General features: G+C 45.2%; 1 protein-coding gene across 1 annotated transcript in view; it reads left to right on the top strand.

The window, feature by feature from the left end:
- Positions 1 to 25,125, top strand: part of SIPA1L1 (signal induced proliferation associated 1 like 1) — a 421,260-nt gene that overhangs the window by 111,470 nt on the left and 284,665 nt on the right. Inside the window, 1 exon segment of the mRNA XM_038765485.1 lies at positions 2,344 to 2,418. The gene's annotated coding sequence lies outside the window, so the exon portion shown is untranslated.

The raw sequence follows: 25,125 nt of genomic DNA on the forward strand, positions 1-25,125 counted from the left end.
CGATGTTGTGGAGGTGAGACCGGGCAGGCTTTGGTGATGGATTGAATGTGTGGGGTGAATGAGAGAGCGGAATCAAGGATGACACCAAGGTTGCGGGCTTGTGCGACGGGAAGGATGGTCGTGCTGTCCACAGTGATGGGAAACTCAGGGAGAGGCCAGGGTTTGGGAGGGAAGATAAGGAGCTCAGTCTTGGACCTGTTGAGTTTTAGATGGCAGGCAGACATCCAGATGGAGATGTCCAGAAGGCAGGAGGAAATAGGGTGCCACTGGAGTGTGTATTGTAAGGTATTGTTGTTAAATGAGCAGCCAATCAATCAGTAGTATCTATTGAGTGTCTTTTGTTTGGAGATCAATTAAGTGGTTAAAATTCTGCTGTAGGAAGCAGGAGTGTGTAAATATTGCCTAGTCTCTCTCCTTTCCCCATAGGGAAGCAGTGTGTCCTAGTGGTTAGAGCACAGGTCTGAGCTTCAGAAGGATCTGTTCTACCACTTGTCTGTTATGTGACCTTGGACAAATCACTTGACTTCTCTGGGTCTCAGTTCCCTCATCTGTAAAATGGGGAAGAAGATTGTGTGTCCCACAGGGGACAGGGACCATTTCTAACCTGATTAGCTTGGATCCACCCCAGTGCTTAGAGCAGTGCCTGGCCCAGAGTAAGCATTTAACAAATGCCATTAAAAAAAATAAATATCTTTTATTATTCATTCATTCATTCATCCATTCATTTATTCATTCATTCAATCATATTTATTGAGCGCTTACTGTTTGCAGAGTACTGTACTAAGTGCTTGCGAAGTACAAGTCAGCAACATATAGAGACGGTCCCTACCCAACAATGGGCTCACAGTCTAGAAGGGGGAGACAGACAAGAAAACAAAACATGTAGACAGGTATCAAAATCGTCAGAACAAATAGACTATATGCACATCATTAACAGAATAAACAGAATTGTAAATATGTACAAGTAAAATAAATAGAGTAATAAATCTGTACAAATATAAACAAGTGCTGTGGGGAGGGGAAGGAGGTAGGGCATGCCTCAGTCTTATGTCCAATTAACTCCTCTGGCACATGTCTACCAACAGTGTTGAACTGTCCTCTCCCAAGTATCTAGATAAGTGCTGTGCACACAGAAACCGCTCGGTAACCATTGACTGATTGAGTGACACTGAACAGGGAAGGGAAAGCAGAAGTCTTTGGAGCAAGCCTCCGGAGAGACTGACCAGGATAGGACGAAATCCAGGGTCTTCCGGGAAAATATTCTCCATGACGTCTTCGCGTGACGCATGAGACACCGTGAGCATCTCCCCTTCTGGTACTGTTGAGTAGCGGCAGTGGCCAAATCAGTGCTGAAACTGCCCGGCTGTCTTCAGTCAGGTTACTGCAGTGAGCCCTAGGACCAGTCGCTGCATGAAGTTGCCGATTTTTCTGAACTGTGAGGGAAGCAGCGTGGCCTTGTGGCTAGGGCCCGGGCCTAGGAGTCAGAGGACCTGGGTTCTCATTTCTGCTCCTCCACTTGTCTGCTGGGTGACCTCGGGCAACTCACTTCATTTCCAGGCCTCTGTTGCCTCATCTGCAAAATGGGGCTTCAATACCTGTGCTCCCTCTTTTTTATTTTTTAACAACATTTGTTAAACTGTGTGTGTTAAGCTGTGTGTGTGTGTGTGTGTGTGTGTGTTGACTGTGTGTCAAGCACTTTTCCAAGCACTGGGGTAGATACAAGGTAATCAGGTTGAACGCAGTCCCTATCTATGAGTGTCTCACAGTCTAAGTAGGAGGAGTAGGATTTAATTCCCATGTTATCGTTGAGGAAACTGAGGCATGGGGAAGTTATGTGGTCTGTCCAGGGTCACACAGCAAATCCCTTGCCAGAGATGGATTTAGAACCCAGATCCTTTGACTCCCAGGCCCGGGCTCTTTCCAGTAGACTATTCTGCTCCATGTGGGATGTAATGATCTCGTATCCACCCCAGCGCTTAGTACAGTGCTTGGGAAAAATGGAAAGTTTAACAGGGTTTGCCCTATTTAACAAATACCATAAACATAAATGCTGTTTAAAATATACCGTAAAAAAAAATTAAGCACTTACTCTATGCTGAGCTTGTGCCCATTGTCTTTCAGAGGTCATTTTACCATTGGCTAAGCTCATAGTACAGTGATCTGCCCAAAGTAAGTTCTCAACCGATCCCATAGAGAAATCGATCAGCTTATGTGTCGGCAAGGAGAAAGGCGACCCGTACTTCCTCAAGAAAGAGTTTTTCAAACTCCGCCTTTGGCATTGGATGTAATTCGTCAAACATTCTCAAGGACAAGGTTTCAAATAGCACTTTCTCTCACCCGCAGGCTTCTACAGACCATTCATTCTGCGTCGGACCCGAGAGACGAGAACCACAGTCAACGCCCGCGTCCAGAGAAAAGGTAGGTTTTGCCATTCTGTCCCAAATTCTCATCTGGGGTTGATTCCTTGGAACACCTGTCGGGTCTCATGCGAGCGACTTTTGCGAGCTGGGCCAACCGGAGGAATAGAGGTGAAACCTCGGTTTTAAAAGTGAAGAGATCCATGAACCCCATCGCGCTATCTGACCTGAAAGCAAAGCTGCATCAAATTGATAAGGCTACAGATTGAGTTTACAAATCACTTTAAATGCAGTAGGTAATACCAACGGGAGACAAAACTGTCCCTAGAGAGAGAGAGAGAGAGAGAGAGAGAGAGAGAGAGAGAGGGAGAATGAAAAGTATGTGTTCAATTATTCACCAGCCCTGCAAGAAAGGGAAGGGGAATCATAATACGGGACACACCCTGCCTATCCCTGTTAAGCTTTCTGGTTTTCTCAGGAGAACTCTGAATATTGTTGAAACCAAGTAGGTAAATTATCTACATTTCACCTCCCAAGACCCCTTAGCACACTCTTTATAATCTAGATGGGCCCTCACAAATCCTTGGGTGGAAATGGAATACCCTGTCATATATTTGTGAGTGATATTTGGCTAGTAAATACTTATTATGCTGAGTGTTTAGGGATTGTTTTTTTCTGAATTTAATGACCTCCTGCCACATTGAAATTTCACATATTTTAATGTCATTTTCTAACCTGGCTCTGCAGGCTCACCACTCTTAATCATTTTTGATCCAAATCCCTCGTGTTGCAATTTAAAAGCCATTTTTGCCTTTCTAAAGCTGAGATGGAGAACGGGCCTTCAGCAGTTTCTTTTCGAGTGTAGATAATCCCTAACCCCTTGTAATTTGCCTCTTAGATGCTCTTTTTCAGCCTTTGAAGCATTTTGGCTTTCCTCGGAAGTCTTTTTAAAGTGCCTCATCCTTGTTAAATTTTGTCAATCCGAGTATTCTAGGATAGTTCTGAGCACTATCAAAGCCTTTAATTTTCTGAACAAGATAGGTATAACTCTTTTTCCCAAAAGCTGGTTCTTTTTATGTTGTTTTCCATTCAGTGATAATGAAAAACACTTTATTCTGAACTAAGGGAAAAGTACTCATTCATTCACTCAGTCATATTTATTGAGCCCTTATTTTGTGCAAAGCATTGTACTAAGCGCTTGGGAGACTACAATACAACAGCAAACAGATGCATTCCCTGCCTATGTTGAGCGATATTTCTATGCTCTGAACAAACTTGAGGTGACATTTAAATAGGAATAGAAGTGGCTAGAGCCCGGGCTTGGGAGTTAGAAGGACCTGGGTTCTAGTCTCGGCTCTGCCACATGCTTGCTGCGTGACCTTGGCCAAGTCACTTCATTTCTCTGTGCCTCAGTTACCTCATCTGTAAAATGGGGATTGGGACCATGAGCCCCATTTGGAAAAGGGACTGTGTCCAACCTGTTTTGCTTATATCCACCCCAGTGCTGAGTGCAGTGCTTGACACATAATAAGCACTTAACAAATACCATTATTATTATTAATAATAATGAATTCACTCTATCATTTATTGAGTGCTTACTGGGTGCAGAGTTCTGTACCGAGTACTGGGGAAAAGACAGTCCAACAGTGAACATACACATTTCCTGCCCTCAGTGAGCTTTCAGTTTAGAGGGAGGTAAATTGGATGCCTGCGGGATCTTTCAAAATCCGGCAATTCGTGCATTATTTGTCATTTATTCAATTGTATTTATTAAGCACTTCCTGTGTGCAGAGCACTGAGGTAAGCGCTTGGGAAAGTACAGTACAACAGTAGAGACAATCCCTGCCTACAGCGAACTCACAGTCTAGAAGGGGGAGACAGACATCAATACAAATAAACAGACATCAACATAAGTAAATAAAATTACAGATATATACATAAGTGCTGTGGGGTGGGGAGGGGGTGGGGAGAGCAAAGGGAGCATGTCAGGGTGACGCAGAAGGGAGTGGGAGATGAGGAAAAGTGGGGCTTAGTCTGGGAATGCCTCTTGGAGGAGATGGGCCTTCAGGAAGGCTTTGAAGAAGGAGAGAGTAATGATCTGTTGGATTAGAGGAGGGAGGGTGTTCCAGGACAGAGGTGGGATGTGGGCCAGGGGTTAGTGACGGGGTGGGAGAGATGGAGGCACAGTGAGAAGGTTAGCTCTAGAGGAGCATCTGGAAAGGTTCTTTTGCTGTTTCAGTTTCCCTGCCATTCTGATGGGCTTAAAATCCTTATCAGTAGAGTTAGCCTCACGTTGTTGGTTTTCGGCATTTATTGGATGTTCCTAAACTCCCACCCTGGGCAAGGCAGTGGGCTCAAGGTTCATGTGGGGGATGACGGCTGGGGTTGGTGCCCCCTTATCCCACCTTCTCTGTGTCCTGGGGGTTTCTCTGGATTAGTGGGAGGTCCTCTGGGGACCCCTGACCCTCTATGGCATTTCTCTCACATGCTCTATGCCTGTCTTTCCCATTGACACGATTCCTGTGCTCACGGAATGTACCATCCGGAGCCAGAGATTAATATTTGGACAGGAGGAAGTAACAGAGTATAAAGATGCTAAAATCGGTGCTTGTCAGATCCTTGAGACCCAGAGGGAAGAATGGTCAATGGGTAGACGGTGGAAAAATGAGACACGAAATACTACTACTAAAAATAATAATGGTATTTGTTAAGTGCTTAATATGTGCCAAGCACTGTGTATGCACTGGGATGGAAGTGCTTAGAACAGTGCTTGGCACATAGTAAGCACTTAACAAGTACCATCATTATTATTATTATTCAAGCAAATCAAGTTGGACACAGTCCCTGCCCCAAGTGGGGCTCACAGCTTCAAGCCCCATTTTACAGAACAATGAAGTGACTTGCCCAGGGTCACACAGCAGACATGTGGCGGAGGCAGGAAAAGAACCCATGATCTTCCGACTCCCAGGCCCAGGCTCTATCCACTATGCCATGCTGAAATTTGGGGCCTCTCCTCCAAGAAGCCTTCCCTGACTAAACCTTTTTTAACTTTTTTACCACTCTTCTGCGTCCCCCTGACTTGCTCCTTTTTTTCATCCCCCCGGCCACCCCACAGCACTTGTGTCCGTATCTGTCATTTATTCATTTATATTAATGTCTGTCTCCCCCTGTAGACTCTTGTGATCAGGGAGTATGTCTACCACTTCTGTTATATTGTCCTCTCCCAAGTGTTTAGTACAGTACTCTGCAGAAAGTAAATGCTCAATAAGTACGATTTTGTACTTCCCAAGCGCTTAGTACAGTACTCTGCACATAGTAAGCGCTCAATAAATACGATTGATTGATTGATTGATTGATTGATTGACTGTCTGACTGACTAGGGAAGGCCTCCTGGAGGAGACTTTTCCTCTGCTCTTGACTGCTGGCTTTCTCCCTCATGCGTAAGCACACTCCTTCGCCCACTACATCCCAGCTCACACTCATTTCCTCAACTACCACTTCAGCCCCTCTTTACACACTATACATTTGTGAACTCACATCCACCCATAACACTTTTGCATTTAAGCATGCATTCATCTACATATCTGCTCATTTCTCTCATAATAATAATAATAATAATGATAGCAGTATGTTAGGTGCTTACAATGTGCCGCTAAGGAAATATGTCTGTTTATTGTCATCATGTACTCTCCCAAGAGCTCAGGAAAGTGCTCTGCACACATACGATTGAGTGAATGCAAGCTAATCAGGTTAAACACAGTTCCTGTCCCACGTGGGGCTCACAGTCTTCCTCCCCTGTTTCACAGGTAAGGCAACTGAGGCACAAAGAAGTGAAGTGATTTACCCAAGGTCACACTGCAGACAAGTGGTGTTGCTGGGATTAGAACCCAGGTCCTTTGACTCCCAGGTCCATGCTCTATCCACTAGGCCATGCTGTTCATCGCTTAACTATTTCAGTGCTCGTGTTCCCCGCTTGTCTGTAAACTCCCTGTCTTGTCTACTAACTCTATTATACTCTCCCAACCACTTAGTACAGTGCTCTGTACAAAGCAGGCACTCCCTACATCATACGGATTGATTGATTGAGTAGTGTCAAATTGATCAAGGAGGATTAAGAGAAGTGGCATGGCCTATTGGATATAGCATGGGCCTGGGAATCATCAAGGCCTGGGTTCTCATCCTGGCTCCGCTGGTTGTCTGCTGTGGGCAAGTCACTTTACTACTCTGGGCCTCCTTTGCCTCATAAGTAAAATGGGGATTAAAACTCTGAGCCCCAAGTGGGACATGGACAGGGTCCAACCCGTATCTATCTTGTAACTACCCCAGCGCTTAGTACCGTGCCCGGCGCAAAGTATGTGCTTAACAAATACCATTAAAAAAAAATGTTAGGCTAGAGTTCAGTGCCTTAGATTTAACCCAAGAGCTTTTTAGAGACCTAAATTTACACAATTTGAGTGGCAGAGCAAAGAGGATAAAGTCTAAATTTCCTGAAAGTCAGAATCAAGTTTGTGGAAAGAACTGGGGGCAAGCGGGTGGTTTCGGCTCTTAGAAGGAATTGGGACAGAAATCAATCGTATTTACTGAGTGCTTACTATGTGGAGGGCACTGTACTAAGCACTTGCGAGAGTCCATTACGACAGAATTAGTAGACATGTCCCCTGCCATATAATGAGCTTCCAGTCTAGAGAATGAGATCAGGAAGTTATTTAAAGAGGTGCAATGGGGTTGAGAAATTACTTCTTTAGGAAGGGAGAGAATTGAGCTCATTTGAAGGCTTGAAAAGGGGGAAGTTGAAGAACAGTGAGACAGAAGGCTAGAAGCGACTACGTATTAAGCTCTGTGAGGGAATGAAATCTGCAGCCCCCACAGAGATGATAGATTTTAAGAGTAGGCCGGGGATGTCTTGGAAGGAGAAATTATGCAGGACGATGAACTTTTTCCTATCAGATAACTGTATCTGGTTGGAGTTTTGAAGGGGGGTATTTAGTATCCTTAATCATTCCACATTCCAGAACAAGTTTCTCAAGCCCGAAATCTGTGGCTGTGTTGGAGGCTATCTGAATATCTCATCTCTTTAGATGTGTGTGAAGACTTTGCCTTTTTTTGAATGGTATTTATTAAGTACTTAACTATGTGACAGATACTGTACTAAGTGCTGCAGTAGATAGAAGCTAATTAGATTGGGCAGAGTCCAAGTCCCACATTGGTCTCACAGACCTAATCACCATTTTGCAGATGAGGTGACTGAGGCCCAGAGAAGTGAAGAGACTTGCCTCTTAGTACAGTGCTTTGCACACACTAAGCACTCGATAAGTACAGTTGAATGAATGATTGAATGAACTTGCCTAAGGTCACACAGCAGACAAGTGGCAGAGTCAAACTCAGAATCCAGGTTGTTCTGACTCCCAGACTGTGCTCTATCCACTAGCACCCTGCTTATCCAAGATCTTGGATTTTGCTGAACTCTTCTTTGAGAGAGTCCACTTTAGGCCTTATTTTGACCATTTTCATTGAAGGAATGACAAAATTGATATTTCTCTGTAATAATAGTAATAATAATTGTGGTATTTAAGCCCACACTTTGTGCAGGACACCTTATTAAGCGCTGAATTCTTTTTATTCTGTTGTGATCCTTCAGTTCACAATTGAAGCTGATGTTGAGATTGCATCCATTAGTGAGCTTGTTGTTTTTAGTTTTGTTTTATGGTATTCATTAAGCATCTACTAGGTGTCAAACACTGTTCTAAGTGCTGGGGTGGGTATAAGTCATTTAGATCGGACACAGTCCCCGTCCCACATGGGGCTCACGGTCTGGAATAGGAGGGAGAAAAAGTATTGAACCCACATTTTGCAGCTGATGAAACTAAGGCACAGATAAGTTAAGCAACTTGCCCCACATCACGCAGCAGGCAATTGACAGAATCAGAATTTGGATTCAGGTCTGTATTCTTTCCATTAGGCCACGCTACTTCTCTATGAGAGAATCTCTTGCCCACATTGTCAATGAAAATACAGTATTGCACCTCTTCTAGATCTCTGCTATTCATGTGAATAGCAAGCCTTGATTAGACACCAGTAGTTTTAAGGGGAAAGAAATTGATGATAATTATGGCACTTTTAAGCACTTATTATGTGCCAAGCACTGTACTAAGCGCTAGGGTTGATATAAGGTCATCAGGTTGGACACAGTCACCACATGAATCCCCATTTAACAGAAGAAGGAACCGAGGAACAGAGAAGTGAAGCGACTTCTCCCAGGTCACACAGCGGACAAACGGCGGAGCTGGGATTGGAACCTTCTGATTCTCAGGCCCAGGCGTTATCCACTAGGCCACACTCCCTCTCATACTCTTGGAGCTTGCAAGCTTGTAGGAAGACATGCTTTCTTTTACCCATCATTCTGACAGATGTCTTTTACAGCACATGATTGAAGAATGCATTATCAAGGAAACGGCACTGCTAAAAATGTACTGTTTTCTTCATGGAGGAAAATAGCTACCCTAGGATGTGAATACTGACTTAGGCACAGTATATTCTGAACACTCCTTTGGAGAAATAGAATCTTGCATCTCTGGGAAAGACTGCTAATGAAAGGAGCCAAAGGGGAAAGAGAAGCAGCATGGCCTAGTGGATAGAAGACAGGCCTGGAAGTCAGAAGGTCATGGGTTCTAATTCCAGCTCCATCACTTCACTCATTCAGTCCTGTTTATTGAGCGCTTACTGTGTGCAGAGCAGTGTACTAAGGACTTGGGAGAGGACAATACAACAATGAACAGACACATTCCCTGCCCACAACAAGCTGTGTGACCTTGGGCAAGTCACTTCATTTCTCTGTGCCTCATTTCCTTCGTTTGTAAAATTGGGATTGAGACTTTGAGCCCCATGGGGGACGGGGACTGTGTCCAACCTGATTTGCTTGTATCCACCCTAGCACTTAGTACAGGGCCTGGCACATAGTAAGTGCTTAACAAATACCACAATTCTTCTTCTTATTATTATTATGAGACAGTAGCACCAAAGAGAATGGTGTGGTTGAAACGCTCCTTAATGATCTATTCCATAAGATAAATTCTGAAAGTTCAGTAGCATTGGCTGAGGTTTGCTATGCTTCTCTCAACCTCATCAGGAGCTTTCCATTGCTGTTCTCTTCAGAATTCAGAAATCATCCCTTTTTCCCCCCTCTTGGTTTCTTTTTTTTCCATTCAGTTTCAACATATTCAAATCATGCTTAGAAAAATAGTTTGATATCTGTGGTAGTTGTTGCTCTTGGTAGCAAGCAGCAACATTTTCTGGACTATGTAAATATAGCCTTAATTCAAATTCCTTATGCTCTGGAGAGACCAGCTATTTAACTTCCCTCCCCTCAAGCCATGTCCAATAATAATAATAATTGTGATCTTTGTTAAGCATTTACTATGTACCAGGCACTGCTCTAAGCTGTGGGGTGGATACAAGCAAATCAGGTTGGACACAGTCCCTGTTCCACGTGGGGCTCACAGCCTCACTCCCAATTTCCCAGATGAGGTCCCTGAGGCCCAGAGAAGTGAAGTGACTTGCCCAAAGTCACACAGCAGACAAGTGGCAGAGCCGGGATAAGAATCCATGGCCTTCTGACTCCTAGACCTGTGCTCTATCCACTAGGTCATGCTGCTTCTTTTTAGTACTCGCAGGCAATATAGAATAACACCACACTTTTCCATATTCACCGATGAAATCATTTTGTGTGTGTCTCGTTGCTACTCATTAAGGCCGATGAATTTTGTAGTCAAAAGTGCTTTGTCAGTATCATGGACCGACAAAGTTCTGCCCCCCTCCCCGCTTCCTTCAAAGCCTTATTGAAGGCACACCTCCTCCAAGAGGCCTTCCCTGACTAAGCCCTCCTCTTCTCCCACTTCCTTCTGCGTTACCCTGACCTGCTCCATTTCTTCATCTCCTTTTCCTAGCCCCACAGTACTTATGTCCGTGTCCGTAATTTTATTTATTCATACGAATGTCTGTCTCACCCTCTGGTCTTTACGCTTGTCGTGGGTGGGGAATATGTCAGTTATATTGTTCTGTTGGACTCTCCCAAGCGCTCAGTATGGTGCTTTGCACAGGGTAAGTGCTTGGTAAAGGCAATTGACCGCCTGACTGACTGATAATCAGATCAGGTCCCCAGGTCCACATGGGGCTTGAAGAAATAAAGAGTCACCTATCTCATTCCCTTTTCTGCAGGTGAGCTGTTTAGCAGCAGGGACTATATCAACCACCTCCATTGTATTGTAATAATAATAATTATGGTACGTGCTAAGCCCTTACAATTTGCCAAGCACTGTTCTAAGCACTGGGGTAGATACAAGGTAATCAGATTGGACACAATCCCTGTCCCACAGAGGAGGTAACCGAGGCCCACAGGAGTGAAGTGATTTGCTCAGGGTTGCTCTGCAGATATGCATCAGAGCCAGGATTAGAACCCAGGTCCTTCCGACTCCCAGGACAGTGATCTATCCACTAAGCCACGATTAGAATTTGATAATCTTGATGTCATGTATCCTGCCTGTTCGAATGGGAGATGTCACATACGCTACCCTTGCCTGACAGAAGTGATTCGAATGCAAAACCCCTCACTGGAGGCCAATCAGCATCATCAGTTGTATTTATTGAGTGCTTACTATGTGCAGAGCACTAAGTGCTTGGGAGAGTACAGTACAACCGAGTTGGTAGACATGTACCCTGCCCTCAATGAGCTTACAGTTTAGAGGCCAGTTATATTTATTGAGCGCTTACTGTGTGTAGTCTACTGAACCAAATGCTTGGGAGAGGAAGATATAACAGAATTGGTAGACACTTTGCTTGCCGAAGCTCATTAACTTAACAGTCTAGGGGGAGGAGGCCAATGTGTTCTTTATCAATTTCAGTGTTTTGTAGTAGGTTTTAGTACCACATCACACCCAGGCCTGCAAAATCAACATGCTCTGGAGGACAGAGTCCAGGCCTGGGAGTCAGAAGGACCTGGGCTCCAATCCTGGCTATGCCATTGTCTTCTGTGTGACTTTGGGCAAGTCACTTCACTTCTCTGGGCCTCAGTTTCCTCATCTGTAAAATGGGGAATAAGACTGTGAGCTCCATGTGGGACAGGGACGGTGTCCAACGTTATTAGCTTGTATCTACCCCAGTGATTAATATAGTGCCTGGCACATAATTAGTGCTTAACAAATGCCATTTAAAAAATAAACTGTTTTTTCCGTGACCCAAACAACTTGTGGATATTGGCAGCAGAGTTGAGGATAAGGAGGCTGGGTAAAGAGACAGTTTTTCCTGGATTGGGGTGGGAATGGGAGAAGAGAATCAGCATTGCCTAGTGGATAGAGTATGGGCCTTGGAGTCAGAGGGACTTGTGTTCTAATCCTGGATCCACCACTTATCTGCTGTGTGACCTTGGGCAAGTCACTTCACTTCTCTGGATCTCAGTTCCCTGAACTGTAAAATGGGGATGAAGACTGTGAGCCCCATGTAGGATAGGGACTGTGTTCCAACCTGATTTTCTTGTATGCCTCCCATCGCTTAGTACAGTGCCTGGCACAGGGAAATCACTAAACAAATACCACAATTATTAGTACTATTATTATTGAGAGAATTACCTATTGGTGTGAGGTGGGTATGGGTACTCAGGGAGGTCATTTTGGGAACATTTAGAGAAGCAGTGTGGCCTAGTGGATAGATCACAGGCCTTGGCCTCAGAAGGACCTGGGTTCTAATCCTGACTCTGCCACTTGTCTGCTGGGTGACCTTGGGCAAGCCACTTCTCTTCTCTGGGCCTCAGTTAACCTCATATGTAAAACAGGGATTAAGACTGTAAGCCCCATGTGGGACAGGGACTGTGTCCGACCTGATGAGTTTGTATCTACCCCAGTACTTAGGACAGTGCTTGACACATAGTAAGCGCTTAACAAATCCCATTATCATTATTATTATTAATAATAAAAAATATGACAGATATTTCATCTTTGCCCTCCAGTGCTATTGATCCTCTTCTTTGCTGCACTCCAACCTCTTGGTTGCTTTCAATTCTTTATCATTAAATTTCTCATTTTCCAAGCTGTAGATCATGTAGGCCTTAAGCCTTCAAATACCATCATCCTATTATTATTATTATTGTTATTTTTTCCTTTCAAGAATGTGTAAACTCCTGGCCACTTCCCTGCTGATTGGCATTTCCCTCAAAGAGCTGGCAGGAGGAATAAAAGGAGTTGAAGCTGAAATTGATCCGTTATCAATCCATCAGTGGTATTAATTGAGCACTTATTGTGTGCGGTCTCTAGACTATAAGCTAGTCGCCAAACTGTAAATTCATCTCTAGACTATAAGATAGGGAGGGAATGTATCTTTTTCTTGTTATTGTTATTGTTATATCACATGCTTGTTATATCAAGTGCTTAGAACAGTGCTTTGCACACAGTAAGCGCTCAATAAATATGATGGAATGAATATTGTACTCTCCCAAGCACTTAATGCAGTGCTTTGTGCTCAGTAAATAAGTGTTTTGGAATTCATTCATTCATTCATTCATTCAATCGTATTTATTGAGCACTTACTGTGTGCAGAGCACTGTACTAAGCGCTTGGGAAGTACAAGTTGGCAACATATAGAGACGGTCCCTACCCAACAGCGGGCTCACAGTCTAAAAGGGGGAGACAGACAACATAACAAAACATATAAACAAAATAAAGTAAATAGAATAAATATGTTCAAATAAAATAGAGTAATAAATATGTACAAACATATATACATATATACAGGTGCTGTGGGGAGGGGAAGGAGGTAAGGTGGGGGGTATGGAGAGGGGGAGGAGGGGAAGAGGAAGGAGGGGACTCAGTCTGGGAAGGCCTCCTGGAGGAGGTGAGCTCTCAGTAGGGCTTTTAAGGGAGGAAGAGAGCTAGCTTGGCGGATGTGCGGAGGGAGGGCATTCCATGCCAGGGGGATGATGTGGGCCAGGGGTCGACAGCGGGACAGGCGAGAACGAGGCACAGTGAGGAGATTAGTGGCCGAGGAGTGGAGGGTGTGGGCTGGGCTGTAGAAGGAAAGAAGGGAGGTGAGGTAGGAGGGGGCGAGGTGATGGAGAGCCTTGAAGCCGAGGGTGAGGAGTTTTTGCCTGATGCATAGGTTGATTGGTAGCCACTGGAGATTTTTGAGGAGGGGAGTAACATGCCCAGAGCGTTTCTGCACAAAGACGAACCGGGCGGCGGCGTGAAGTATGGATTGAAGTGGGGAGAGACAGGAGGTTGGTAGGTCAGAGAGGAGGCTGATGCAGTAATCCAGTCGGGATAGGGATGAGCGATTGAACGAGCAGGGTAGCGGTTTGGATGGAGAGGAAAGGGCGGATCTTGGCAACGTTGCGGAGGTGAGACCGGCAGGTTTTGGTGACGGATTGGATGTGAGGGGTGAACAAGAGAGCGGAGTCAAGGATGACGCCAAGGTTGCGGGCTAGTGAGACAGGAAGGATGGAAGTGCTGTCAACAGTGATGGGAAAGTCAGGGAGAGGAAAGGGTTTGGGAGGGAGGATAAGGAGTTCAGTCTAGGACATGTTGAGTTTTAGATGGCAGGCAGACATACAGATGGAGATGTCCTGAAGGCAGGAGGAGATGCAAGCCTGGAGGGAGGGAGAGAGAGCAGGGGCAGAGATGTAGATTTGGGTGTCATCAGCATAGAGATGATAGTTGAAGCCGTGGGAGCGAATGAGTTCACCAAGGGAGTGAGTGTAGATAGAGAACAGAAGGGGACCAAGAACTGACCCTTGAGGAACCCCTACAGTAAGGTGATGGGAGGTGGAGGAGGAGCCCGCAAAAGAGACTGAGAATGAACGGCCGGAGAGATAAGAGGAGAACCGGGAGAGGACAGAGTCTGTGAAGCCCAGGTTGTATAGCGTGTTGAGAAGAAGGGGGTGGTCCACAGTGTCGAAGGCAGCTGAGAGGTTGAGGAGGATTAGGATAGAGTATGAGCTGTTGGGTTTGGCAAACAGGAGGTCATTGGTGACCTTTCAGAGGGCAGTTTCCGTGGAATGTAGGGGACGGAAGCCAGATTGGAGGGGGTCGAGGAGAGAGTTGGTGTTGAGGAATTCAAGGCAGCGCGTGTAGACGACTCGTTCAGTGAATTTGGAAAGGAATGGTAGGAGGGAGATAGGGCGATAACTAGAAGGTGAGGTGGGGTCAAGAGAGGGGTTTTTTAGTATGGGAGAGATGTGGGCATGTTTGAAGGCAGAGGGGAAGGAACCAGTGGATAGTGAGTGGTTGAAGATGGAAGTTAAGGAGGGGAGAAGGGACGGAGTGAGAGATTTCATAAGATGAGAGGGAATAGGGTCCGAAGCACAGGTGGCTGGAGTAGCACTTGAGAGGAGGGAAGAGCTCTCCTCCGAGGATACTGCTGGGAAGGATGGGAGAGTAGCGGAGAGCGTTGAGAGCCGGGGGGCCGGAGAAGGGCGGGGAGAGACTTTGGGGAGCTCAGATCTGATGGATTTAATTTTATTAATGAAGTAGAAGGCCAGATCGTTGGGGCTGAGGGAAAGAGGAAGGGGAGGAACCAACATGTCCACAAATTTTGTTGCTTTGCACTTTCCCAAGGGCTTACTTAATACAGTGCTCTGCACATTGTAAGTGCTTAATAAATACTATTGGTGGATTGAGTGGTTGATTGCAGAACACTGTATACTAAGCGCTTGGGAAAGTACAATACAATAGAGTCGGTAGACAATGATCCGTGCCCTCAGGGAGCTTAGAGTTTACAGGGGGAGATAGACTTTGAAATAAATTATGGAGGGGAGAAATAAAGTATGAGGCTACCATCCTTCTTGTCTCACGAACCTGCAACCTTGGTATCATCCTCGACTCTGCTCTCTCATTTACTCCACACATCCAGTCCGTTAACAAAACCTGCCGGTCTCACCTCCGCAACATCTCCAAGATCCGCCCTTTCCTCTCTATCCAAACCGCTACCCTACTGGCTCAATCTCTCATCCTATCCTGACTGGATTATTGCATCAGCCTCCTCTCTGATCTCCCATCCTCCTGTCTCTCCCCGCTTCAGTCTAGACTTCACTTTGCTGCCCGGATTATCTTTGTACAGAAACGCTGCAGGCATGTGACTCCCCTCCTCAAAAATCTCCAGTGGTTGCCTGTCAACCTACAAATCAAGCCAAGACTCCTCACTCTCGGTTTCAAGGCTCTCCATCACCTTGCCCTCTCCTACCTCACCTCCCTTCTCTCATTCTACAGCCCAGCCTGCACCCTCCACTCCTCTGCTGCTAACCTCCTCACTGTGCCTTGTTCTCACCTGTCCCACCATCGACCCCTGGCCCACGTCCTTCCCCTGGCCTGGAATGCCCTCCCTCCACACATCTGCCAAACTAGCTCTCTTCTTCCCTTCAAAGCCTTACTGAGAGCTCACCTCCTCCAGGAGGCCTTCCCAGACTGAGCCTCCTTTTTCCTCTCCTCCTCCGCATCCCCCCCGCCCTACTTCCTTCCCCTCCCCACAGCACTTGTATATATTTGTACAGATTCATTACACTATTTATTTTACTTGTACATATTTACTACTCTATTTTGTTAATGATGTGCATATAGCTGTAATTCTATTTATTCTGACGGTTTTGACAATTGTCTACATGTTTTGTTCTGTTGTCTGTCTAACCTTTCTAGACTGTGAGCCCATTGTTGGGTAGGGACCATCTCTATATGTTGCCAACCTGTACTTCCCAAGTGCTTAGTACAGTGCTATGCACACAGTAAGCGCTCAATAAATATAATTGAATGAATGAATGAATGAAATACTGGGGAGCCGGGGTGAGTATCTAGATCTTAAGGGGTAGTCAGTCAATAACCTGTATTTATTTATTCATTCAATCAATCGTGTTTATTGCGCGCTTAGTGTGTGCAGACCACTGCACTAAGCACTTGGGAGAGGTCAGCACAGCAATAAACAGACACATTCCCTGCCCACAACAAGCTTACGGTCTAGAGGGGGGAAGCAGCCATGCATTCAGTAGGCATGAAGGGTGGAAATGAGGGCTTTGTCAAGGTAGGCCTCTTGGAAGAGGTGGGATTTTACGAGGTTTGAGGCAGGGAAGACTTTGGACCTATTAACTATAGTGAATTGCTTAGATAAAGCGGAACCTCCCATGTAAATCTCGTTAAAATGGCCAATCAAATCAGAATCTGGGACTCACCCGAGCTGAGAATGACGAAATATGTCTTCGTCTCAATATTTTTTTTTAAAAATAATTCATTCATTGATGGTATTGAATGTAAGCCATGTGGCAGGAATGCTTTTGGGGCTGTGGAGTCCTGACTCTATACCAGGGAGAGTGATTACAAATCAATCAATCATTGGTATTTAAGTGTTTACTGTGCACGGAGCACAATATTAAATGTTTGGAAGAGTATATTATAACAAAATTAGTAGACACGTTCCCTGACCAAAACGAGCTTACAGTCTAGAGGGGGAGACAGATATTAATGTGAATAAGTAAATGATTTATAAGACATGATTTAAAGCTATTTACATAAGTGCTGTGGGATTGGGGGGTTGGGTGAATTGCAAATATCCAAAGGTGACAGATGCATGCTGAAGGCGGTTGGGGGAAGAGGGCTGAATTGGGGAGGAGATGTGGCCTTAGTAAGGCTTGAAAGGGGGAGAGAGTGGGGGTCTGGCATCTATGTGGTGGGGTGGGGTGGGGGAGTTCCAGGTTGGGGGGAGAATGTGGGAAAGGGGTCAGTGGTGAGATAGACGAGATCGTGGTGCAGAGATTAAGCTGGAGCTAGAGTGGAATGTGCGGGCAGGGCTGGAGTGGGGAGAGACAAGAGGCCTGGAGGTCAGTGAGGAGGCTGATGCAGTGGTCAAGGTGGGATGGGTTAAATGCTTGGATTAATGTGGTAGCAGTTTGGATGGAGAGGAAAGGGCAGATTCAGCCCGAGCTCATGCAGATGATATAAGTTAAATTTCTCGATGGATCAGTGATAAGCTCTTCTAAAAGTGAGATTCATTCACTCATTCATTGTCGTATTTACTGACTGCTTACTGGGTGCACAGCGCTATACTAAGCGCTTGGGAGAGTACAATAGAACAATCAACAAACATAATAATAATGATAATGATGATGGTATTTGTTAAGTGCTTACTATGTGCCAGGCACTATACTCAGCGCTGGTGTAGATACAGGGCCATCAGATTGGACCCAGTCACTGTCCCACATGAGGCTCACAGTCTAAGTAGAAGGGAGCAGAATTTAATCCCCATTTGACAGATAAGGTAACTGAGGCCCAGAGAAGTGACTGGCCCAAGGTCACACAGCAGACATGTGATGGGGCCAGGATTAGAACCAATGACTTTCTGAACCCCAGGCCCAGGCTCTATCCACTAGGCCTTCCCTGCCCACAACGAGCTGACTGTCTAGAAGTCTAGAAATCTTCCTGCAAGCATTCTGCAGCAGAGTTACAGTAGTGCTGTTGGAACAAAGAAGCGACTCTCCAAACTCTGTTGTCTGCAGTGAATGAGCTGTACGCAGTAACCTCTTTGGGGACAGAGATCATGCCTACCAACTCCTCTGTCTTGTACTTTGTACTATTATTGTGTATAATAATAATTATTATTATTATTGTTATCAAGCACAGTCATTTCCGATTCATAGCGACTCCATGGATATACTTTCTCCAGAACATCCTGTCCTCTGCCATAATCCACAACTTTTCTAACAGTTCTTCCGCTATCGTTGTTTTGGTCTCTATCTAGCTGCAGGTCTGCCTCTTCCCCGTTTTCCCTGGGTTTTTCCTAGCAACTCTTCCAAGTACTCAATAGTAATTTTGGTATTTGTTAAGTGCTTACAATGTGCCAGGCACCATATTAAGTCCTGGGGCAGATTCAAGCAAATCAGGGCAGACACTGGTTCAGTCTCTCATCCTATCCCGACTGAATAGGATCCTCCCATCAGTCTCCTCTCTGATCTCCCATCCTCCTGTCTCTCCCCACTTCAGTCTATACTCCATGCTGCTGCCCGGATCATCTTTGTGCAAAAATGCTCTGGGCATGTTACTCCCCTCCTCAAAATAAAAATAAAAATAATAATAATAATAATAATAATAATAATGATGGCATTTGTTAAGCACTTACTATGTGCAATGCACAAAAATCTCCAGTGGCTTCCAGTCAACCTACGCATCAAGCAAAAACTCCTCACTCTCGGCTTCAAGGCTCTCCATCACCTCGCCCCCACCTCCCTTCTCTCCTTCTGCAGCTCAGCCCGCACCCTCCGCTCCTCTGCCGCTAACCTCCTCACTGTACCTCGTTCTCGCCTGTCCCACCGTTGACCCCCGGCCCACGTCCTCACCCTGGCCTGGAATGCCCTCCCTCTACACATCCGCCAAGCTAGCACTCTTCCTCCCTTCAAAGCCCTCCTGAAAGCTCACCTCCTCCAGAAGGCCTTCCCAGACTGAGCCCCCTTTTTTCTCTCCTCTTCCCCACCCCCCCGCCCCACCTCCTTCCCCTCCCCACAGCACCTGTATATATGCTTGTACAGATTTATTACTCTATTTATTTTACTTGTACATATTTACTATTCTATTTATTTTGTTAATGATGTGCATCTAGCTTTATTTCTGTTTATTCTGATGACTTGACACCTGTCCACATGTTTTGTTTTGTTGTCTGTCTCCCCCTTCTAGACTGTGAGATTGTTGTTGGGTAGGGACCGTCTCTATATGTTGCCAACTTGTACTTTCCAAGCACTTAGTACAGTGCTCTGCACACAGTAAGCACTCAATAAATACGATTGAATGAATGAATGAATGACACAGTCCCTGTCTTGCAAAGAGCTCACAGTCTTGATCCCAGTTTTTCAGATGAGAGAACGGAGTCACCGAGAAGTGAAGCCACTTGCCCAGGGTCCTTCAGCAGACAAATGGCAGAGCTGGATTAGAACCCATGACCTTCTGACTCCCAGGCCCTGGCTCTTCTTGCTAGGCCACACTGCACTGCCCTGCACACAGTTAGCACTCAATAACTGCCAATCAACCAATCAGTAGTTTTTATTGAGCGCTTACTATGCGCAGAGCACTGTACTGAGTGCTTACCATACGGCTCTTTGCAGACACTTGCAGACACTCCTGCTCTTATTGATCTTACAGAGGGGGAGACAGAAATTGATATGAATGAATAAATAATTCATAATATATATTCCGTAACACACAGATGCATACTTAAGTGCTGTGGGGTTGGGGGAAGGGTGAATATCCAATACCAAATATCATCAATTGATTGATTGATGGGCACTTCTCCAGAATAATACCTGTCAGACATTCATCAAGGCATGTTTTTTTCAAAGCCACCAAGACTTTAATGGGAAGTAGCGTGGCCTAGTGGATAAAAGACAGTCTTTGGGACCCAGAGGACCAGGGTTGTAATTCTGGTGCTGCGACTTGCTTGCTGTGTGACCATGGGCAAGTCACTTCACTTGTCTGGGCCTCAAGTTGCCTCATCAGTTAAATGGGGATTAAGAATGTGAGCCCTATGTAGAACACAGACTATGTCACACCTGGTGAGCTTGTATCTATCCCAGTGCTTATTATAGCGCTTGGCACATGATAATCACTTAATAAATACCATAAAAAAGGCTGATCCAGAAGCAGCATGGCTCAGTGGAAACAGCACGGGCTTTGGAGTCAGAGGTCATGGGTTCAAATCCCGACTGCCAAAGGTCACCTGTGTGACCTTGGGCAAGTCACTTAACTTCTCTGGGTCTCAGTTACCCCATCTGTAAAATGGGGATTAAGACTGTGAGCCCCCGTGGGACAACCTGATCACCTTGTAACCTCCCCAGCGCTTAGAACAGTGCTTTGCACATAGTAAGTGCTTAGTAAATGCCACCATTATCATTATTATTATTATTATTATGTAATAAAATACAGAGTTTATGAATACTTGGTATCCCAATTTTCTTCCTTTGCCCTCTTCCTTCTGCCAAAGATGGTTTTGACCAAAGAAATAAAGTGAGGATTAATATTCATATTTCTATTCAGTTAAGCTGCCTTCAACCAATTCAACACTCTGAACTAAGCACTTAGGAGAAGTGTAGAGTCAGGAATGAGATTATTTACAAATAGGAATAAAAAGGTACAGTGAGATTTATACAAGTGAAGAATATTCATTCATTCGATTGTATTTATTGAGAGCTTACTGTGTGCAGAATACTGAACTAAGCACTTGGGAGAGCATAGTACTTTCCTTGCCTGCGTTGAGCTTACAGTATAGAGCGGGGGAGACAGATGTTAATATAAATAAATAAATGACAATTTTGGACATAAGTGCTGTGGGGATGGGGGGGGGGATGAACCAAGGGAGCAAGTTGGGGGACACAGAAGGGAGTGTGAGAAGAGGAAAGGGGGGTGCTTGGTCAGGGAAGGCCTCTTGGAGGAGATGGGCCTTCAGTAAAGCTTTGAAGTGGGGAGAGCATAACAGTCTGTGGGATTTGAGGAGGGAGGGCATTCCAGGCTAGAGGCAGGACGTGGGTGAGGGGTCGGCGGCAAGATAGGTGAGATCGAGGCACAGTGAGAAGGTTAGCTCTAGGGGAGCGAAGTGTGCGGGCTGGGTTGTAATAGGAGCGTAGCGAGGTGAGATAGGAGGGGGCAAGGTGGTGGACTGCTTTAAAGCCAGTGGTGAGGAGTTTTTGTTTGATATGGAGGTGGAGGGGCAACCCCTGGAGTTTTTCGAGGAGTGGGGTGACATGTCCAGAACGTTTTTGTAGAAAAATGACCCAGGCAGCAAAGCAAAATATGGACTAGAGCTGGGAGAGACAGGAGGTTGGGGTGGTCTGCAAGGAGGCTGGTGCAGTAATCGAGGCATGATAGGATGGAGTGATTGTATTAACATGGTAGCGATTTGGAGGGAGAGGAAAGGGCAGATTTTAGCCATTGTGAAAATGGGACCGACAGGATTTAGTGATGGATTGAATATGTGGGTTGAATGATATGCGTGATTGTTGGAGGTGAGTGTAATGGGGGGAGAAGGGAAAGGAGGAGGGACATGAGTTAATCAGTGGTATTTATTGAGTGCTTATTGTGTTCACAGCCTTGTACTAAGTGCTTGGGAGAATGGAGGGCTAGAGTTAGAAGCAGCCTTTAGGTGCCTTAATATTTATAGAGAGAATTAGGAAAAGAGCCTGGTCCTTGGAGGAGTTCAGGAAACTAAATCTAAGGTTAGCATTCACATGCCCAGTGTAATCATTAGTCATTGCTTGAAAAAAATTTTATGATTCATAATTTTCACTAATTCAGAGCAGATTTTCCCTGTAGTTCAAATTACTATGATTTTGCCGTACTTGTATTAGCCTAAATTTTGCCACTGGTGAGGGCTGGTGAAAAAGGGGTATTAACAGTTTCCAAGAGTATGCCTGCCATAAGAATATTTATTCAAATCACCCAAAGTTCGTGTGGTAATGAAAGGATGTGCTTCAGGAACCTTGTTTTTGTGATTTTATTTCCTCATCTGTCAGCTAAAATAGGTCATTTTCTCTCAACAATATAGTGAAAATATAGCCAACCTACTAATCTGTGACTTCATTTCACATTAAAGGATTAATTTTCATTTAGCAAAAAGTGAAGTTGGAAAAACATCAGGTGCTTTGAGTCTTTGTGCCGGAACTCTTTCCAGGGGGTCATTAGTATTCAGAAATCCTTCTGTTCTGTTCAAAAAGCAAGAAGTTCTTTTTTAAAATGGCAGGGGAAGCGGATTTTGTGGGGGAGGGGAGGGCTAACATTAAAAAAAAAAAACCCAAAACATGTCTCACCTGCCTACGGTAATGATACAACACAGAGACCAAAGAAGTTCTGGGAGCTTTTGCGATCATGTTTGTGTGCTAAATTTATGTTCAGAATATTTTCCACTTGTGCGAATTTATCTCCCTCTCCACTGTCAGCTGGTTGTGAACAGGGAATGCGTCTGCTAACTCCGTTGTGTTGTACTCTTCCCAAGTGCAGGAACTGTGTCCAATCCGACTTGCTTATATCCACCCCAGCGCTTAGTACAGTGCCTGGCACAAAGTAAGCACTTAACAAATACCACAATGATTATTAAATGCTTAGTTCAGTGCTCTGTACGTAGTAAGTGCTCCAGAAATACCAGTGATGGATTCTTCTGCATGCTCTGTAACCTTAGGCAAATGGCTTCACTTCTTTGTGCCTCAGTATTCTTATCGGAAAAGTTGGGGTGTCAATATCTCTTCTCCCTCCCCCATAGACTGTGAGCATCATGTTGGGTGGGGATTGTGTCTGACCTGATTATCTCATGTCTATCCCCAGTAGTAAGCAATTAACAAATACCACAATGATTATTACCCTCTCGAACATGAACATGTAACTGAGATTGAAAAAAACAATAGTTCATTCATTCAGTCATATTTACTGGGTGCTTAACTGTGTGCAAAGCACTCTATTAAGTGCTTGGAAAATACAGTTCAGCAACAAATAGAGCTAATCCCTGCCCACAGTGGGCTCACAGTGTAGAAAGGGGAAAACAGACATCAAAGCAAGGAAATGGGCAGCAGTAGCATCAATATACATAAATAGAATTATAGATATGCACACAGCATTAATAAAATAAATAGAATAATAAATATGTTTATATATACACAAGTGCTGTGGTGTGGAGGCGGGGGTAGAGCAGAGGGAGTGAGTCGAGGGGAGGGGGAACAGAGGAGAAAGGGAGGCTTAGTCTGGGAAGGCCTCCTGGAAGAGGTGAGCTTTCAGTAGGGCTTTGAAAGAGGGAAGTGTGCTTGTTTGGTGGATGTGAAGAGGGATGGCAGTCCAGGCCAGAGGGAGGATATGGGCCAGGGGTCGATGGCGGGACAGGCGAGAACGAGGCACAGTAAGGAGCCTTACTGCATCAGCCTCCTCTCCGATCTCCCATCCTCCTGTCTCTCCCCACTTCAATCCATACTTCACGCCACTGCCCGGATCGTCTTTGTGAAGAAATGCTCTGGGCACGTTACTCCCCTCCTCAAAAATCTCCAGTGGCTACCAATCAATCTGCGCATCAGGCAGAAACTCCTCACCCTTGGCTTCAAGGCTCTTCATCACCTCGCCCCCTCCTACCTCACCTCCCTTCTCTCCTTCTACAGCCCAGCCCGCACCCTCTACTCCTCTGCCGCTAATCTCCTCACCATGCCTCGTTCTCGCCTGTCCCGCCATCGACCCCTGGCCCACGTCATCCCCCGGGCCTGGAATGCCCTCCCTCCGCCCTTCCGCCAAGCTAGCTCTCTTCCTCCCTTCAAGGCCCTGCTGAGAGCTCACCTCCTCCAGGAGGCCTTCCCAGACTGAGCCCCTTCCTTCCTCTCCCCCTCGTCCCCCTCTCCATCTCCCCATCTTACCTCCTTCCCTTCCCCACAGCACCTGTATATATGTATATATGTTTGTACATATTTATTACTGTATTTATTTATTTTACTTGTACATATCTATTCTATTTATTTTATTTTGTTAGTATGTTTGGTTTTGTTCTCTTTCTCCCCCTTTTAGACTGTGAGCCCACTGTTGGGTAGGGACTGTCTCTATATGTTGCCAACTTGTACTTCCCAAGCGCTTAGTACAATGCTGTGCACACAGTAAGCGCTCAATAAATATGATTGATTGATTGATTGATTGATTACTCTATTTTACTTGTACATATTTATTCTATTTATTTTATTTTGTTTATATGTTTTGTTTTGTTGTCTGTCTCCCCCTTCTAGACTGTGAGCGCACTGTTGGGTAGGGACCATCTCTATATGTTGCAAACTTGTACTTCCCAAGTGCTTAGTACAGTGCTCTGCACGCAGTAAGCGCTCAATAAATACGATTGAATGAATGAATGAATGAATGAATGAATGAATGAAAGGAGGAGTGGAATGTGTGGGCTGGGCTGGAGAATGGGAGGAGGGAGGTGAGGTAGGAGGGGGCATGGTGATGGAGAGCTTTAACGCCATTAGGGAGGAGTTTTTGCTTCATGTGAAGATGGATAGGCAACCACTGGAGATTTTCAAGGAGGGGGGTGACATGCCCTGAATGTTTCTGTAGAAAGATAATCCGGGCAGCAGAGTGAAGTATGGACTGAAGTGGAATGGCTAATGTTGACATGTGGCATGTGACATGTGAGAAGCAGCGTGCCCTAATAATAATAATAATGATGGTATTTTTAAAGTGCTTACTATGTGTCAGGCACTGTACTAAGCGCAGGAGTGGATACAAACAAATCAAGTTGGATACAGTCCCTGTCCCATGTGGGGCTCAAAGTCTCAATCCCCATTTTACAGATGAAGAAACTGAAGCCCAGATAAGTGAAGTGACCTGCTCAGGGTCACACAGCAGACAATGAGAAGCCGAATGGCCTAGTGGGTAGAGCATGGGTTTGGGAGTCAGAAGGTCATGGGTTCTAAACCTGGCTCTGCCCCTTGTCTGCCCCTTGTGTGATCTTGGGCAAGTTACTTTACTTCTCTGGGCCTCAGGTACCTCATCTGTTAAATGGGTGTTAAGAGGGTGAGCCCCACGTGAGACAGGGACTGTGTCCAACATGATTTGCTTGTATTCACTCAAGCGCTTAGTACGGTGTCTGGTACATCATAAGTGCTTAACAAATACTATCATTATTATGTGACATCACATGAGTTATGTCCGGCCCTTGGTGTAATGAGAACTCTTCAGATTGTGAACTGAAAGATGTTTCCTTTTAGACTATTTTGAATTGCTAAAATCTGGGCCGTGTCTGGTCAGACTCA

Source organism: Tachyglossus aculeatus, chromosome 23, assembly GCF_015852505.1.
Source record: "Tachyglossus aculeatus isolate mTacAcu1 chromosome 23, mTacAcu1.pri, whole genome shotgun sequence".
In the NCBI taxonomy this organism is placed as follows: Eukaryota; Metazoa; Chordata; class Mammalia; order Monotremata; family Tachyglossidae; genus Tachyglossus; species Tachyglossus aculeatus.